The 16,222-nt window shown below is 45.1% G+C and overlaps 1 protein-coding gene and 1 long non-coding RNA gene across 5 annotated transcripts in view; one reads left to right on the forward strand and one right to left on the reverse strand.

The window, feature by feature from the left end:
• The first annotated feature begins 1,147 nt into the window (after nt 1–1,147).
• TBL1XR1 (TBL1X/Y related 1) overlaps nt 1,148–16,222 on the forward strand; it is a 176,168-nt gene continuing 161,093 nt past the window's right edge. Inside the window, exon 1 of one of the 3 annotated variants that reach the window (XM_083442256.1) lies at nt 1,148–1,755. The gene's annotated coding sequence lies outside the window, so the exon portion shown is untranslated. Of the gene's footprint in view, nt 1,756–2,579; nt 2,814–16,222 lie in introns of those variants that run through there. The other 2 variants (XM_083442259.1, XM_083442257.1) reach the window with 2 other exon arrangements.
• LOC310678548 lies at nt 7,628–11,012 on the reverse strand. 2 transcript variants are annotated; one of them, XR_014511838.1, is made up of 3 exons: nt 10,302–11,012; nt 8,638–8,691; nt 7,628–8,056 (listed from the first exon to the last, which is right to left on the reverse strand). It is a non-coding gene; the product is annotated as an uncharacterized lncRNA (long non-coding RNA). The 2 variants fall into 2 exon arrangements; XR_014511839.1 differs by having other exon boundaries at nt 8,638–11,012.

Genomic DNA, 16,222 nt, shown 5'->3' on the forward strand with positions numbered 1-16,222 from the left:
GCTCAACCTGAAGCAAACATAATATGAGGTATGACTGTAAAAGGACACATTCTACTCACGTAAAAACACGCTGATTCCCGGACCATTCGCCGGATTTAGAAGGCGATTGGGCCGGATCCGGCCCCTGGGCCTTAGTTTGCCTACCCATGGGCTAGTCCGACGCTCTAACCATGCTGGCTCCCAAAAACTCACTGGGAATTCCTCAATAGTTAACCGGGACTTGAACCTGGCACACTCTGGACCATGCCTTCTCTGTTTTCCAGAATGCTGGTTTTTCTACCAGTGCATGTCAGAATAGGCTGTTTTCCCCACACTGGTATAAAAATAATAACCGTTTTTATTATTATTTACACCCCACCCATCTGGCCAGGGAACTTTTAATTCCAATTGACAGATAACCCCTTAATAGTTCCTTCCATTTATAGGGGTTTCTCTTCTCCTTTGGGGATGGCGCTAGAGCATTTGGAAGCGGGGGGGGGGGAATCCCCCCTCCCCACTTTTATCCCTACCTGCTGTGCAACCCCCATTTAACCTACCCCTGTGCAAACTCTTCTTTTCCAGTATTCTGATGGCGGCATATTTGCAGAGGGGATCTCCTCCACTCCCCACCCCCCACCAAAAAAACCGCTGGGCTTATATGCTTATTCCACCCCCTCCCCCGCCTTTTAGGGTGGTGTTTGGCAGACCTCGCAGAAACAGTGAAACACCCCCCAAAACGCCCCTGCCTCTTGCAGGTGCTTCCCCTCTCCTCCCCAATGGCTCATGAATTTTATTTCTCATCTTTGCGCCTCCCCCACCTTTCCACAGGGCTGGCTGGGAACCTTCCCCCCCCCCCCAAAAAAAAAGACAGAGAAAAAAAATGCAATTCCATTTCACTCTCTCTTGCTCTGCTTCCTCCTGGTTTTTGGTTTTTTTGCATGCATGCATGCATGCAAACCCCGGGTTTGTTTGTGTGTTGTTGTTTTTTTGCAGGAAGCAAAAGCAACAGAAAACACAGCCAGGCCTCGCCTCGCTCCCTTCCCCCTTCTCTGTGTATATGTGTGTGTCTGTGCGTGTGTGTGTATGTGTATCTCTTCTCCTGCTCATTTCTGTATGGCTGGCCACCTTTCTCTTTCTCTCTCTCTCTCCCCCCCCCCCCCAATTGCTGAGTGTCTGAGAGCCGTTGGCTGCTCTGAACCGTTTTGGCTCCTTCCCTTAGTAACAGCTTTAACATTCTGCCTCAATTCCTCTTCCATCTAAATCACACTCACACTCACACTCACACACACAGAGAGAGATTGCTTATTATTAATATTAGTAGTATTATTACCCCCTCCTTCCTCCTCCTTCCCTGGGACTGTGATCTGTAATCTCTCCACCCCCCCTCCTCCAACAACCACCCCCCCTTTTCTTAAATCCCCACCCCCCAATACACACACACAGACACACACACATACACAGAGGCTCGGGATATAATTGAACACATTGCATTTTTTGGGTGGCTTTTTTGCGGTCTATTTTTTTTTCTTTTTTTGGAGGCGGGGTGGAAGGGAGGGGGGGGGCGCGCCCGGAGCTGCTCCTGCAACTGCAGACCCGTCTTTTTTTTTGTTTTTTTGTTCCTACATGCCTTACCTAAATATATATTCGTATTAAAAGCCAAGGGGGAAACTGCATTTCCACATCTCTCTCTATGTTTTTTTTCCTCTCCCTCTTCTGCCTCCATTGCAAAAGGAGGGGGTGAGAACGAGCTTTAACGGAGAGCCATCAATTTGCAAGGTAAGGAGAGAGTGGTTTTGTTGTGTGTGTTGTGTTGTGTTTTTTTTTTTCTTTGCGCGTGTGTTTTAATCTTTACTGCTTTAAATGTACCCTTTGCGAAAGCAGAATATCTGGGGCGGTGCGCCGTGGGGAGCGGGGGGGGGGTTTGGTTTGGTTGGTTGGTGGAAGCAAAGCCTCGCATAAAGTAAATGCAAAAGCCTTATTATTCCCGGGTGGGGGTTGGGGGGCTTGGAGAGAAGGGTTTGAAAGGGGGGGGGGGCGTGTTGAGACCAGAGGCTAGGGGTGAGGTGGGGGGAAGGGCGCCTCTGTTTGTAGAGAGTTGGAGGAGGGAGAGTGGGGGATGGGCAGGAGTGTAACATGCATTTTTCAACTTGGCCCTCTCGCTTCCCTCCCCCCCAACCCCACTGGGAAACCTGGGTCTTTTAACTTTAAATATTTCTCCCCCCCCCTCGCGTCTCTCCCCCCCCTCCCATGGCTGGGGGCGCAAAGTGTTGATTCGCCTCGTTTTGAAAGCACAAGGTTGGGTTGGGTGGGGGTGGGGGCGCAGGAAAAGGAAAGAAATAAAATAAAAAAAGAACCAGGAAGGGATTTGCACGCAAATAAATGCAAGCCAGCAGCCATTATGAAGCAAGCTGGTTTTATAGCCTATTTTTAGACCGATTCCCCCCCCCCTTTTTTTTTGCAAAGCTGAAGAGTTGATGATTTCCGTGCATTTCTTTACTGCTCGAAGAAGACGCACGCCTTTTGTATAATATAAAGATCGGAAGTGTGGTTTATGTTTATTATTACTATTTATTAAAATAAAATGCAAAAAAAGGTCAGTGGGGGATTTGGGTTTGCTGGAAAGCGGGCCGGGTCTCGGAGGGAGGTGAAAGTTTTCTTTGGAAAGGTTTTTGCGCCTGAAATGCCTGTTTGCAAAAGGAGAGGTTGGGGGATGGGAAGCTGGGCTTGTAGCTGAAGCCAGGCTGAAAGCGGGGGAAGGGACTGGTGTGAAAAGAGGGCCTTGCCTGGCGCTTTGCTCCGGAGCGGCTTTGCAAGCGATGAAAAACACAAAACAGGTTCTGCCTTTTGCTTTTTGCATTTATTCCTATTGGGGGCGATTAGATTAAGGAGGGTTCTGGGCTCTGCTTCACCTGCTTTGGAAACTGGGGGAGGGGAGGTGTCTTTAAAAACTCCTCCAAAGTTGTTGTGGACAGATTTCCTGGGTTTTAAGTTCTGGGGAGATCCGTTGCATTAGTATTTTATTTTATTTGGTGGACAAAGCACATGGGTGCATCTGCTTTAATGTGTCTAAAGCCCCCCCCCCCATTTGTGCATTCGGTATTTTTCACCAGTTGTTTTTTTTGGAAGTCCACGTGCAAAATAGCTGCCTCAGGAAACTGGAAGAAGGCGTGTGAAGCTGGTGTTTTTTTCTCTCCTCCTTTTACATCTTTTATTTTCTTTCCTTTGCCCAGCTTAAAAAAACGTGGGGGGGGGGAGAGATGTGTTTGCAAGGCTACTTATTATCAGGGTGTGGTTTCGCCTTCTGTCAGCAAAGACAAAATATCCCTGTTTATTATTATTATTCCACAGCCATGGGGAGGAACGTATCAGAGAAATGTTGGGCAGCGTGGCTTGTCAAATGACTTTGGAGGTTGGGTTAGGGCAAAATACAGAAATAAAGCCAGCGACACAAACACACACGTGTATAAAAGTTTAAGGAAACTCTCACAGAAGTTTTGGACAGTAGATTGGTGTGGAGAACTTTTTTATTTTGCACTGTGTCCCTGAGTTTTGCCTACTGGGCTTGCTGATTTGTCTCGCACGTGCTTTTACTTCCTCAATTTTTTCCACCCTTCTTGTGTAAAGGAAGTTATAGCTGATTTATATAAGGCACCACACAATTCTCATTTTCTAGCAATATTGGGGGAGGGGAGGGAGCAGGAAGAAAAGGGGGCTTAATTCCCCCCCCCCCTTGCACCTGTGGTCTGTTGCAGTGAATATTTGAGGGTACTTTAACTCTAAATTCTATAATTTCTGGTGATTTCTAGTGTCTCCTTGAAGTTTGAAGACACCTGCACCAACCAAAGTTTAAGAAAAAGTTCAGTTTTCAAACTTAAATTTGTGTTTTCAAGCTAGGCCACGTGTCGGGGCCTTATTGGCAATTTTGGTAGAATTGTCATAAACTTAAATCTGTGCCTGTGTGAGGCTTCCTGTTGGGTTTGACTGCGACCCTCATCTCACTAGGGAGTAAACCCCATGGAACTTTGTAGGCCTTACTTCTGAGTAAACATGCACAGGAGTGCGCATTTTAGGCCAGACGTGTGTAAACAGAGGCGAGTGTGCATTCTTGGAGATGTCTGTGGGGCTGTTGGCGTGAAATTTGCGTTAACTGAGCGGTGGATTCTGGGTAAACGTTGGACAGGTTGCGGATTTGTGGGCGTCACTACTCATTTGAATAAAAAACCGTTTGAAGATCATTCATTCTTAAGCATATTGTGGTTTTTATAGTGGTATGGGTTTATCGTTTTATGTTTGCATTCTCTTTTATTTGTACGGCGCCTAGAGAGTTTTATAGGGTGTCTCCATAAACAGAACAAATAAGTAAATAGATGTTGACAGCGTTGTCCGCTAAGAAACTTGGGAAATTTTGTCGGAATGCATGTGGTTGAACAATGCTGAACAAGTATCTGAGATGCTATTCGTGTATATAGTTATGAAACGACAGATTTGATTCAACCTGGACATTTTGGTGACGTTTTCTCATTGCATGAGCCATGGTTTACCACCCACAAGTGCCACTCTGATCCTCCCTGCTTACACCGGGAGGAAACCAACCTCAATCCGTGGTTTAGTGTTGCATCCAGACCAGGAAGTGTGGTTTGTTTTGCTGCAAACAAACCAAGGTTTGCTGCTGCCTTACCAGTTAAACCAAACCAAATCCTAACTCTTGTTTCAGATGTAATGCCAACTTAGGAATCTTGGCTTGTTTTTCTCTCTCCCAACACTCCCAGACTAAAGGGTGTGTGATTTCCTTGTGCTCTCTAAACTATGGTTTGTTGCTTACTGTGGCATGCGAATGAGGCCATTGGCAACTTAGGTAGATATTACTGTTAGCACTCTTTGTAATTGGGTCATACTGTTACTTGAATTGAAAAGTGTATTTGGGGGAGGATAACATTCAGTTCATTTTCTTCCAGTGAAAGCATATTTAGGACCACCTTATTCTTCCTTTAAAAGAAAAAAGAAGGGCTCTGGAGTAATGAATTCGGTCTTGACCGATGTTTATTTTACCAGTGGGGTGTTCCGTTTGCGGAAGTGCAGGTGATCCTATGCTTCCAGAAAGTGTGTTTTGAATATATTATAGGTGGGGCTGATGGATTGGCTTGTTCCCACCCAGTTGACACCTGCCCCCCCCACATAATTGGCGAATACACTCATTCTCCCCAGAGGCATAAGATCGTACATTCCCCAGGGAATGATTTCAACAAAACTTGGGACGTTAAGAGACAAGGGTTTTGAATAGCATTTTTAAAGAATTGCAGCAATTCTTTGAGATGTCCTAATGGCCATGATAACTAAGTAGAACCTCCATGCACAGAGCGGTCTACCTCTGAATGCTCGGATGCTGGGGGCATAAAACCGGGGGTGAGAGGGGGAAGTAAACTTCACATATTATTTGTTTGTGAGCATTCAGAAGGCAAATGGTCAACCACTGTTGGAAACGAAGAGTTTGACAAGAATGACTACGCTCCCATCTTGCTTACTTACAATATTTACAGGCTGCCTTTCAACAGAAGGCAGTTCACAACAGTTAAAATAACAACAAAGCTTCCCCTGGGAAGAATAAAACATTGGAATACGATTTCTGATTTGGATAAACCGCTGTAATAACTAAATGTGGTACATATTTCCTCCTCCCCATCCATTTAGTCTGCCACTACCCCCCCCCCCAAATAATATTCAGTTTCAGGAATTGTTCATTGTTTGCCCAAGAATCCTGAGCTATGTGTGCTCTTTCCCCTTCCTAGTAACTTGCGTTAGTTATAGAAGTGCAAGGTTAACGCTGTAAAGATTGAAGGCATGCATGTGATTTTTGCATCTTGGGTAGGCTCTCAGATGATTATGAAGAACACCTGGAAAGTGTTTAGTGTTCTTCCCTTCTGAATGCGTAGGTATAGGAGTAAGGGAAATATTAGCGGGACGTGTTTGGGCCTTAGGTGGCTGTTCGGTTCAGAGAGGTACCTTGAGGCCTAGCACAACACGTGTGTTTGGGAAGTGGGTGCCTTAAATTACGTGGAGGAAACATACGGGGATTCTGGAACAGTTGGGCGCATTTGCTACTCATCCCAGAGTTTTAGGGCAACTTCTCAAAAGGCCAACTGTTTTACAAGGCCGTGGATTCCTCTATGTGGCGGTAACGATGAATGCCTTGTGTAGTTGCTTTGAAGTTCTAAGGCGTTGCTGTAAAACTGTAAGTGCAAAAAGCATTGTAAAACTTTGATTCTGGCTTTGTAGTTATTTCGTCAGCCACCTCAGGTGGTAGCTGGTGGGGCATGTATGGCCGACTCGCAAGAATTGCTTAAAAGTTCAGAACTGTGTGTGTTATGTGTTCGCACACGTGCTTGTTTGAGCAAGTAAAAATTAAACATGCAGAATGACTTCATTTGGCACCAGGCTGTGAAATTTTGCTCCAACATCTGGAATATGCTGCAGGGAGAAGCTGATAAGGATTTGGTAGCATGATGCTGTAGTCCTTGAGGGCAACATAGCTCTCAAAAAGTCCCACTGTCTCCATGGTATAAGTGGGATAGTGTGAAGTATGTTTTAGGGTGAGACTTGAACTCTGGACCTTGTCACTCACATGAGTCAGCCATGATGCTGTGCCAGCTGTTGTAAATAGTCTTACGTAGAATGCTAGCCTGTCTTGCCTTTTACATGGAAGTAACATGGGTGGTGCTGTGGTCTAAACCACAGAGCCTAGGGCTTGCCGATCGGAAGGTCGGCGTTTCAAATCCCTGCAACGGGGTGAGCTGTTGCTCAGTCCCTGCTCCTGCCAACCTAGCAGTTCAAAAGCATGTCAGAGTGCAAGTAGATAAATAGGTACCACTCCGGCGGGAAAGTAAACGGGGTTTCCCTGCGCTGCTCTGGTTTCGCCAGAAGCGGCTTAGTCATGCTGGCCACATGACCTGGAAAAACTGTGCGGACAAACGTCAGCTCCCTCGGCCAGTAAAGCAAGATGACCGCTGCAACCCCAGAGTCGTTTGGAACTGGACTTAACTTTCAGGAGTCCTTTACCTTTTTAAAAAGTCATTTGAAACCGGTGGACATTCTGTATAAACGTGGTGAGGTCTAGGACCACTTTCTTAGATTCACAGAATCGTGGAATTGCAGAGTTGGAAGCCCCCTGCAATGCAGGAATATACATTTGTCTTGTCTTCACTCCCCATCCCCCACCGGGGGTGCTTATTTATAATAAAATGTCCTTAGTGTCCAGGGCTAGAGGATTACTGTGAGATACGTATATGAACACTCAAAATGCTTAAAAAAAAAAAAGCACTAAGCATTGTTACTAAGTTGTTTAGGAGTAGCAGGTTGGATAGCTCAGTCTGTAGAGCATGTGACTCTTAATCTCAGGGTCGTGGGTTTGAGCCCCGCACTGGGCAAAAGATTCCTGCATAGCATGGGGCTGGTTGGAATAAATGAGCCTTGTGATCCCTTCCAACTCCTCCAGTTCTTGAAATATGCCCTATCTGTGTTGCTGGAATGCTCAGGAGCACAGTTACACATGGTGGGAATTTTTTTAAAGGGACGTGACTGTCCAGGTGAACCTGTTGACAATCTCCAAACCCGCTGTTGAGTCTAAGGATGTAAAACAAGAGTACAGCTGCTCTAAATCAAATGTAGAGAATGGGTATTTTGTGCACAGCAGGAGTGTTATAATAACATGCTTCTCAACGAGCTCTTGAGATCAGTGTATAATACAATCTCCGTGAACCAGCTAGTCTCTGTATGTGCTGAATCTTTCCCTGTAGCACCTATAAAATGGGTTAGAAGCTCCAGTTAGTACACAAGCCAACTAACCGTTTACTTGCTTATCTGTTCGGCTTCCTCTTAGGTGCTGGAGTCAACTGTGTTTTCCTCTTGAGACCCTATTTTTGGCTAATGTGCTTTTTGTGGTGCTCTGAGCGTGGTCTTCTCAGTTGTGGCACCACAGCTATAGGACAGCTTCTCCAAGAACACCTGCCACACCCCTTCTCTTTCATCTTCTTGCTCCAGTTAAGTGTTGGTCTAAAAACACTGCTTTCCAATGTTGCAGCACCTGGGTATTTGTTGGATTAAGAAAAAATGTAATTGGATTTACAATTGAAAACAATTATTGCACATCATTTGTCTGCTTGCAGAAAGATGATTCATAAATGTTACCTAATACTGAAATACATGGTCCTCGTGAAGCAGGTGGAAGAATTAGTCTTTAACTTTTACTTCCTCTTCTGAAAGAGCCACATCTTATTTATGTAAAACATTTATATCATCCTTTTTTTTAAAAAACACCAAAAATAAATTCAGAGTGGCTTGCATCTATTGCCGACCTTACAATAAATAAATGTGATATAACACAGCAAAAAACAACAACCAGTAATGGAGATAAACATCACAAACATTTCAATGCCAAGTGAGCAATAAATTACAAAACTTCCAGAGCAATCATGTCTTTGCTAGATGTCGGCTGTTGCGGAGGAATACAAAGGCATAGGTCAGCTTCCCCCAATTCTTCCAGCTATTTTGGACTACAATTCCCATCAGCCATCACTGACCGGACTGGGCTGATGGGTGTTGTAGTCCGAAATGGATGGAGGGCACCAAGTTAAGGAAGACTCAGCAAAGTTTTGAATTGCGTACCTCCTAAAGTAGAAGGCACTTGTGGACAGTTTTCCTGCATGGAGCATCTCTTCCCTGTAAAAGAAGAAAATAGAAAACCCAGTGATACCTGCTTAGGGTCATGTGTGAAGCAGTTTTCATGCAATGATTGAGGAACACTTGTGGAATTTTTTTAATGTTCCTGTGAAGTAGGGGCATCCTTACAATTTGACTACATAACTGTGCGCACATTAGTGTCTTTCAGAAACTTGAGAGTGGCAGGATGCAACCAGCTTTGCCCATATTTATTTGGCTCTGGGGCTTTGTTGTACTTCAGAACCTGGTACAGTGGTACCTCGGGTTAAGTACTTAATTCGTTCCGGAGGTCCGTTCTTAACCTGAAACTGTTGTTAACCTGAAGCACAACTTTACCTAACGGGGCCCGCTGCGCCGCTGCTGCGCAATTTCTGTTCTTATCCTGAAGCAACGTTCTTAACCCAAGGTACTATTTCTGGGTTAGTGGAGTCTGTAACCTGAAGCGTATGTAACCTGAGGTACCACTGTATTCCTCCTGAATATTTCTGCTCCTCGGTGTGTTGACTGACGATTCGGATGTGCGGTAAAGCACTGCTTTGATGTTGATTTTGCTCTTAGCAGGCCATTTGTCCATCTAGCCTGGCAGTTTCTCTATTTTGATTGGCAGCAGCTCTCCCGAATCTCTGGGAGAGCTGCGTTTCACATCACCTGCTCTCTGATCCTCTTAACTGGTGATGCCAGGGATCGAACGTGGGAACTTCTGAATATAAAGCATTCCCTCCGTTGCTGAGCTGTGGTCCATTCCCGTCAAGAAGGGTACAGAGCATCTTGCTGTTTCAGCAGAACTTGGTGTTAAACAAGGTGGTTTGTTTTTACTTAAACGTTAGGGAAATTCCCTGGCGGTCCTCGTTCTACAGTCGAACAGATTGCCTTGCTAAGTCGTGGACTTTAATCTTTCTTCTGGGGTTTCTAAACAGAGGCTGGACAGTCAGCTATCGGGCATGCTGTGGTCTGTGAATTCCTGCAATGGCAGGATGTTGTGTTGCGTTGCGTGACCTTCCAACGCTTGGATTATGTGAGATTCATGCTTGCAATACCTGCCACAGAGTGTGGAGATGGCTGCTAGTTTAGACGGCTTTAAATCCAAATTGGAGAAATTTGTCTGCCCATTTTTCTTTCTCTCTGATTGTACAAATCTTGGACTCAAGAGATTTGTTTCGTGGTAATGCTGGCTTGCGACTCGTTTGTGGTGGTGTTGAATTCTAGGCCTAATTAGTCTGTGTCACCTCAAATTCCTCGCCACCAGTATCTGTTTTGTGTTGACCAGTGTCACATTCTTCAGTGTCATCTATTTATAGCACTGAATAAATATTTCAAATTCCTAGGGCCTGGCATTAAATTCGTAGGTTGATGAATGACCAGGAGGCCTGATTATTTTAGTGGACATTATAACCGGGAGGGATGCACTTAAAGGAGTAACAGTGTTAATAAGTCCAATAAGCGGACATAAATGTTAGGCGTACTGTTTGGCTACGTTTTAGTGAGTGTAGACCCGTTTGCAGTTCATGAACACGACTAAGTTAAATCCACTAACTTCTTCGGATCTGCTCTGGGTAAATGGTAGCTGAAGACCATGTATTTGAGGGAAAACAAACCTTCTCGCTACTCACTTTCCTAACACCCATCGCCTGCTCTTAACTTCAAATGACGGTTCATATTAACAGCATCTGCTGTTGTGAGAAAGGTTTCGTTTGTTCCCTCTGTTCCTTCCAGAACTTTCTCTCGAGCACCAGCAAGTTGGCGTCCACCTCACCCCTTCTGTCAGTGTGAGGCATTGATGATGTACTGAGGATAATGTGAGTCCAGTTCATTTTAAGGATGGTTCGGTGGTTCTCAATGCTTAATTATTATTTTTTAGGGGTTGTCACTGCATCTAGCTTTGAACGGATGTTTAGGGACTGTCTTTCACTCTGTAATCATAATCTATAATCATAAAGTTCATTGGGGTCTTGTAGGCAGTGCTAGCAATTCGAATATACAAGCTAGGCACCAAATGGCTCTTTGAACCAGGGTTACAGTCGCCAAAACGGAATCCCTAATTGCCCCTTTCGGGCCAGGCGGCTCGAAAGTCGTATTTTTGAAGTCGACTTTTGGGTTCCTGAAATCTGTTCTGATTGTGCTGATAAAATCGAACGCGTAGAATTCTACAGGACGTGTTGCTGGTGTGTGAAAACAGTCAAGATCCAAGGATCCCCAGGCATGCGCCTCTAGATGGTGGAGACGTCCGGCACCATCTTGGCGCCTGAGCGTCATCACTTGGTTGCAAGTGGCCGATATCCAGGTGTAAAATGCACCTGGCGAATTCTGAGCACTGCTTGTTTCCCATCACAAGTTCTCAGAATGTCAGAGCAGCCAACAGTATAGACATCTTCATGCTGAAGGTCCCAGGTTTGGTCCTCAGCATCTCCATGTAGGGCTAGGAAAAACCCCTTCCTGAAGCCCTGTGTTCACAGGCGTTTTGGGTGGCCTATATTGGACGTGGTGTGGGTCTATCCTCTTGAAGTTCTACTCTGGCCTCCGAAAGCCAGCTTGCTCTAAAAGGTCTTGGCAGCACGTCCAAAAGATGTCCTAGCCATCGTTCTCCAGACGAAGGGCCCCCACAGAGCAGCGAGGCGCCCCAGTCTCCCGGTCTGCCCTTGCTCTCAGAAATGGCGCATGGATGGAATGTTCCAAGAGGATGCTTTGTTGCTCTGAGAGATGATAAAAGCACAAAAGGAGTTTTTTCCTTCCTCTCTTTCCTCCCTTTGTCTTGATTTCTATTTTGCAGGCCTGAGGGCAAGGCACGTCTTGTTTTCATTTACGTGGTGCTCACCAGAAACATCGTGTATTCAGTTTTAATTGGTGTGAGACACTTTGGGATACAGGTTTTTTTTCCCTTTTTTTAATTGTCAGAAAAGCTGGGTACAAGTACAATAAATACGTCTGACGTCTTGGGCATTTGGCAGTTTAAGGCCTTATTAGTCAAAAAGTGTCAGCAAGTTCTGTTGTGCCCAGAAGGCAGGCGGCATGGACGCTGCCGCCAGGACTTTTCCTGTCCCTAAGCGGCTCTGCCACACACGGTCCAAGGTGAGCGTCCTGATTATTTGCAATGCTGCATGAGATCCTGGAGTCAAACACTCCGATTTCACGGATGCCAACTTACTATTTATTTGTTAGATTTATATACTGCTCTTCATCATAAGGCCTCAGGGCAGTTCACAGAATAAAATACAGGATAGGTAAAGGTAAAGGGACTCCTGACCATTAGGTCCAGTCACAGACAACTCTGGGATTGTGGTGCTCATCTTGCTTTATTGGCCAAGGGAGCTGGTGTACAGCTTCAGGGTCATGTGGCCAGCATGACTAAGCCGCTTCTGGTGAACCAGAGCAGCGCACGGAAACGCCGTTTACCTTCCCGTTGGAGCGGTACCTATTTATCTACTTGCACTTTGATGTGCTTTCAAACTGCTAGGTTGGCAGCAGCAGGGACTGAGCATTGGGTGCTCATCCCGTCGCGGGGATTCAAACCGCCGACCTTCTGATCGGCAAGTTCTAGGCTCTGTGGTTTAACCCACAGCGCCACCCACGTCCTAAAATACAGGATAAAAAGAAGTAAATAAGTAAAACAAAGCAGCAAAGCAATAACCTCTCTTTCCCACAGGCACATTTAAAAGGCTGTAGAATCTCAATCAGCCAAAGGCCTAGTTGAACAGGAATGTTTTTGCCTGGCACCTAGAAATATACAATGAAGGCACCAGGCGAGCCTCCCTGGGGAGAGCATTCCACAGACAGGGAGCCACCGCAGAGAAGGCCCCGTTCTTGTGTTGCCACCCTCTGGACCTCTTGAGGAGGAGGCACACGAAGAAGGGCCTTAGATGATGAACACAGAGTCCAAGTCGGTTCATATGGGGAGAGGCAGTCCTTGAGGTATTGTGGTCCTGAGCCATTTAAGGTTTCACAGGTCAAAACCAGCACTTTTAATTGGGCACGGAAACTAATTGGCAACTGGTGCACTCAGGTCAGGGTCATTGTAGTATGCTCAAACCCATGAAATGGTGCTGCTCCCAGCAGCCCCTTGAATTGTCTTGGTTCATGTTTATCTGATGTTCATTCATCCCCCTCCCTACCTCACTCACCCGTGGTTTTTTTGGGGGTGGGGTGGGGTGGGGAGGTTGATTACTTCATTCTGCACCAGCTAAAGTGTTAATTCTAAGGTGGCAATGTTATAAAATCAGATATAGAAGGTAATCGCCAAATGGCACCTTAAACCTAGGTTGCAGTCGCCACAACGGAATGTCTAGGTGCCTTTTTTGCAGTGGGCTTTTTAAAATTATTAATTATTATTATTATTATTATTATCATCAGTTTTATACAGCTTTATATTTTAAGGGGGGGGGGAATCTCAGAGCGGTTTACAACACATTTAAGCATCAAATAAAACAACTCAGAATAAAAGAATTCAAGCTTCAGGCAAAATATTTCAGATCCTTCTCTGCCATTTTCTTCCTCCATACAGAGGTGCTCTAGGGAGCCAGTGTGGTATAATGGTGAGAGTGTCGGACTAGAACCTGGGAGATGGGCGTTCAGATCTCCACTCAGTCACTGGGTGACCTTGGAGTCAATCACAGCCTCTTAACCTACGTCACAGGGTCATTGTCGGGATTAACTGAGGAGGGGGTTCTACCATGTACTCCTTGGAAAAGAAAGGTGAGATATAATGCTCTTCTGCTTACCTGCTTGAGAAAGCTGGAGGGGCCAGCCAGATGGAGATGTCAGTTGCCAATTGGGCAACCAGAGATCTTGACGCGGTCACAAAACGTGCTTCGCTCCTGAGGAAATGCAAACACTCTTAGGTGGTATGGGTTTTCTGGAATTTTGTTTTTGCATTGGAACCTTTTCCTATGCAAATCAGGGTAATACGTATCAGAAACCTTCAAAAATGGTATTGGAAAAGTTTCTGAGGCCTTAGTGCTATCGAACTTAGCGTACTTATTTTGATTTTCGGCAAAGCTGAAAACATTGAAACTGCAGAGCTTGCCCAATGCTTATTTGCAGTTGGCGTCCATTCATTGTTGCAAATGAACTTAATATTTTTTTTTGCCGCCGAAAAATAAAGCAGCGTTCAAAATTCGCTAGGTGCAAGGAGCTAAGGGCCAGTTGCGACCAAGTGAAGATGCCCAGGCGCCAAGATGGAGGCGCCACCTGAAGGTGCATGCCTGGGGGGGATCCTCGGATCTTGACTATTTCCACACACTAGCAACACATCCTATAGAATTCTATCCTTTATATTTTATCTGCACAGTCAGAACGAATTTCAGGGATCAAAACGTCGAGTTCAAAAATGCGGCTTTCGAACCGCCTGGTCCGAAAATGGCAACTAGGCATTTTTGTTTTGGCGACTGTAAGCCCTGGTTTAAGGAGCCATTTGGTGCCTAGCTTATATATATTGAGTTTCTACCACTGAAGTGAATCACTGGCAATTGTTCTGTTTGACATCGCTGCCGTTCTTTAAGGGAAGCCACCTGTAGTGTGTTCTACAGAAGTATTGCGTAGAGGTTATGAAAGCGTGCATTGACATGAAGTGCGTTCCATGAACGACTTGGAACTACATAGAAGCATTATCCCAGTAGGGTTTCCGGTTTCCAGTAGCAGCCTTTTTTTGCTAAATATCGCGTGGCGTTGGAAGAGTCAGCAACTTCTGCAAAGCACCTTGGTGGAAGCTAGTGCTGCGTCGATAGCATCTAAGGAATGGATTGAGGTGAATTCAGTGAAAAATCTATTTAAGTCCAACCCAGCCTGGAAAATGAAGCGGCTAAAAAAATATTTCATACTAGAAAGAAGCATCCGTCCGACCCATGTATTCTGATTAAGGCACGGTGGGATTTAGCCATTGCTGGCAAAAAGATTGGGAGATGAAAAATTAGTGCAGACGAGGAGGTGATTGACAGCACGCAAATAAAAGAGAAGCAGCGTAAATTTCCAAGGCTGGAGGAGAAATTCATTTGGCCCATATTTTAAAGCATGCTGGCCTAATTCTCTGTCCTTGAGTTATATGAAGATTGGGTTACGGCTGTACATTGGATTATGCATTTCTCTGATTTTTGCAGGGGTTTTGGTTCAAGCGATAAACAGAAATTGTGTATTTTGCAGAAAAAAGCATTGGAAAGCATACAGAAATGTATTTGAGGGGGTAAACGCGTACAATCGAACCACAGCCTTTTCAGACTTATGTAGATCTGCAAAATAAAAATAAAAGGGGGGCAGAACAGTTGTATGACTGAGTGCATGCGAAATGGGCACAGAATTAGGAAACAGGCCAATCTGCCCATCTCTTAACTTATACAGATTGTAGGTTCTTTTGAAATTGTAGGTGCATTTTCGAATCCTAAGGCTACAATATCGGCTTATGTTTGTGTGTCTCTTTCGAATCCTAAGGCTACAATATTGGCTTATGTTTGTGTGTCTCTTTTGCACTGTTTCACACAGAATGTGACTTTTTTTAATGTTGAAAGATGGAAGTTGGAGGCATGCAAAGAAAAGGGGGAAAAAAAGAGAAGAAACCTACATTATATTTCACCTCTCATTATTTCTAGGTCCATGCATTCCTTGCTCCCTGAATGATTTTGAGAGTAAGTTTCCAAGTAAGGATGGTGTAGTAGTTTATCCTGCTGAATTCATGAGAAATACGTGCAGGTAGCATTGAAATGTATTGCAGAAGCCTTTGGGGGGAGATTGGTTATGGAAGCGAGAAACGTTAATAAGATGTAAAATATGCAAGGTAGCTATCTCTGTCCAGTCATTCTCCATATCTTGTGCTGTTAAATTTAGTCCAGGATTACAGCTTTGGCCTCTGGTTGAGTGCCCAGCTTTGCAGATTTGAGTTCCTGTTGCCCCAGATAGATCTGGCGGCTGTGGTGCAAGAGGATACTGGACTGGATAGGTCTTTGAAGCTGCAGGGCTGTTCTTATGGAAATGGCTGGTGAAATTGCTGCTGTCATGCAGATGCACAGCTTGAGGGGGTATCGAGATCAGAGGACAAGCTTTTCTACAGCTTAAAGAAGAAGCTTCTGTAGACCTTTCTATTGAGGAGTGATGATGGCCAACCTGGGTGGAGTTGCAGCCCAGGGCAGCCCTCCAGACGTTGGACTGTAGTTCCCATCAGGCCTGGGCGATATATTGATATATTGTCCAAAGCTGGTTTGAAGTCCATATCATGCTATTGGTTTCATAACTTTTGACCTGGCAATAGATGGCGAATGTGCGTTAGGGCTCGCAGAACCAGTGCTCAGGTATGATGGGTGCTGTAGTCCAGCAACAGCTGGGGACCCGAGTTTGAGATCTTCCTGAGTTACGGCATCTGTTGAGTGGGGACACTTAGCTCGACCGTTCAGCTGCTTAAGCAATTTTTATTTTTATTCTAATTAAACCCAGCGATTATCCAAACAGTGTTCTTCCCCCCCCTCCCCCCTTTCTTTTTCTTTTTGTTATTTTGGTAAAGCTTGAGAGGTTATTGTAGTAAGCGAGCAGTCGGCATCTGCTCCCTAAATGCTCT

This window comes from Podarcis tiliguerta (genome assembly GCF_965153285.1).
Source record: "Podarcis tiliguerta genome assembly, chromosome: 5".
NCBI classification, from domain to species: Eukaryota; Metazoa; Chordata; class Lepidosauria; order Squamata; family Lacertidae; genus Podarcis; species Podarcis tiliguerta.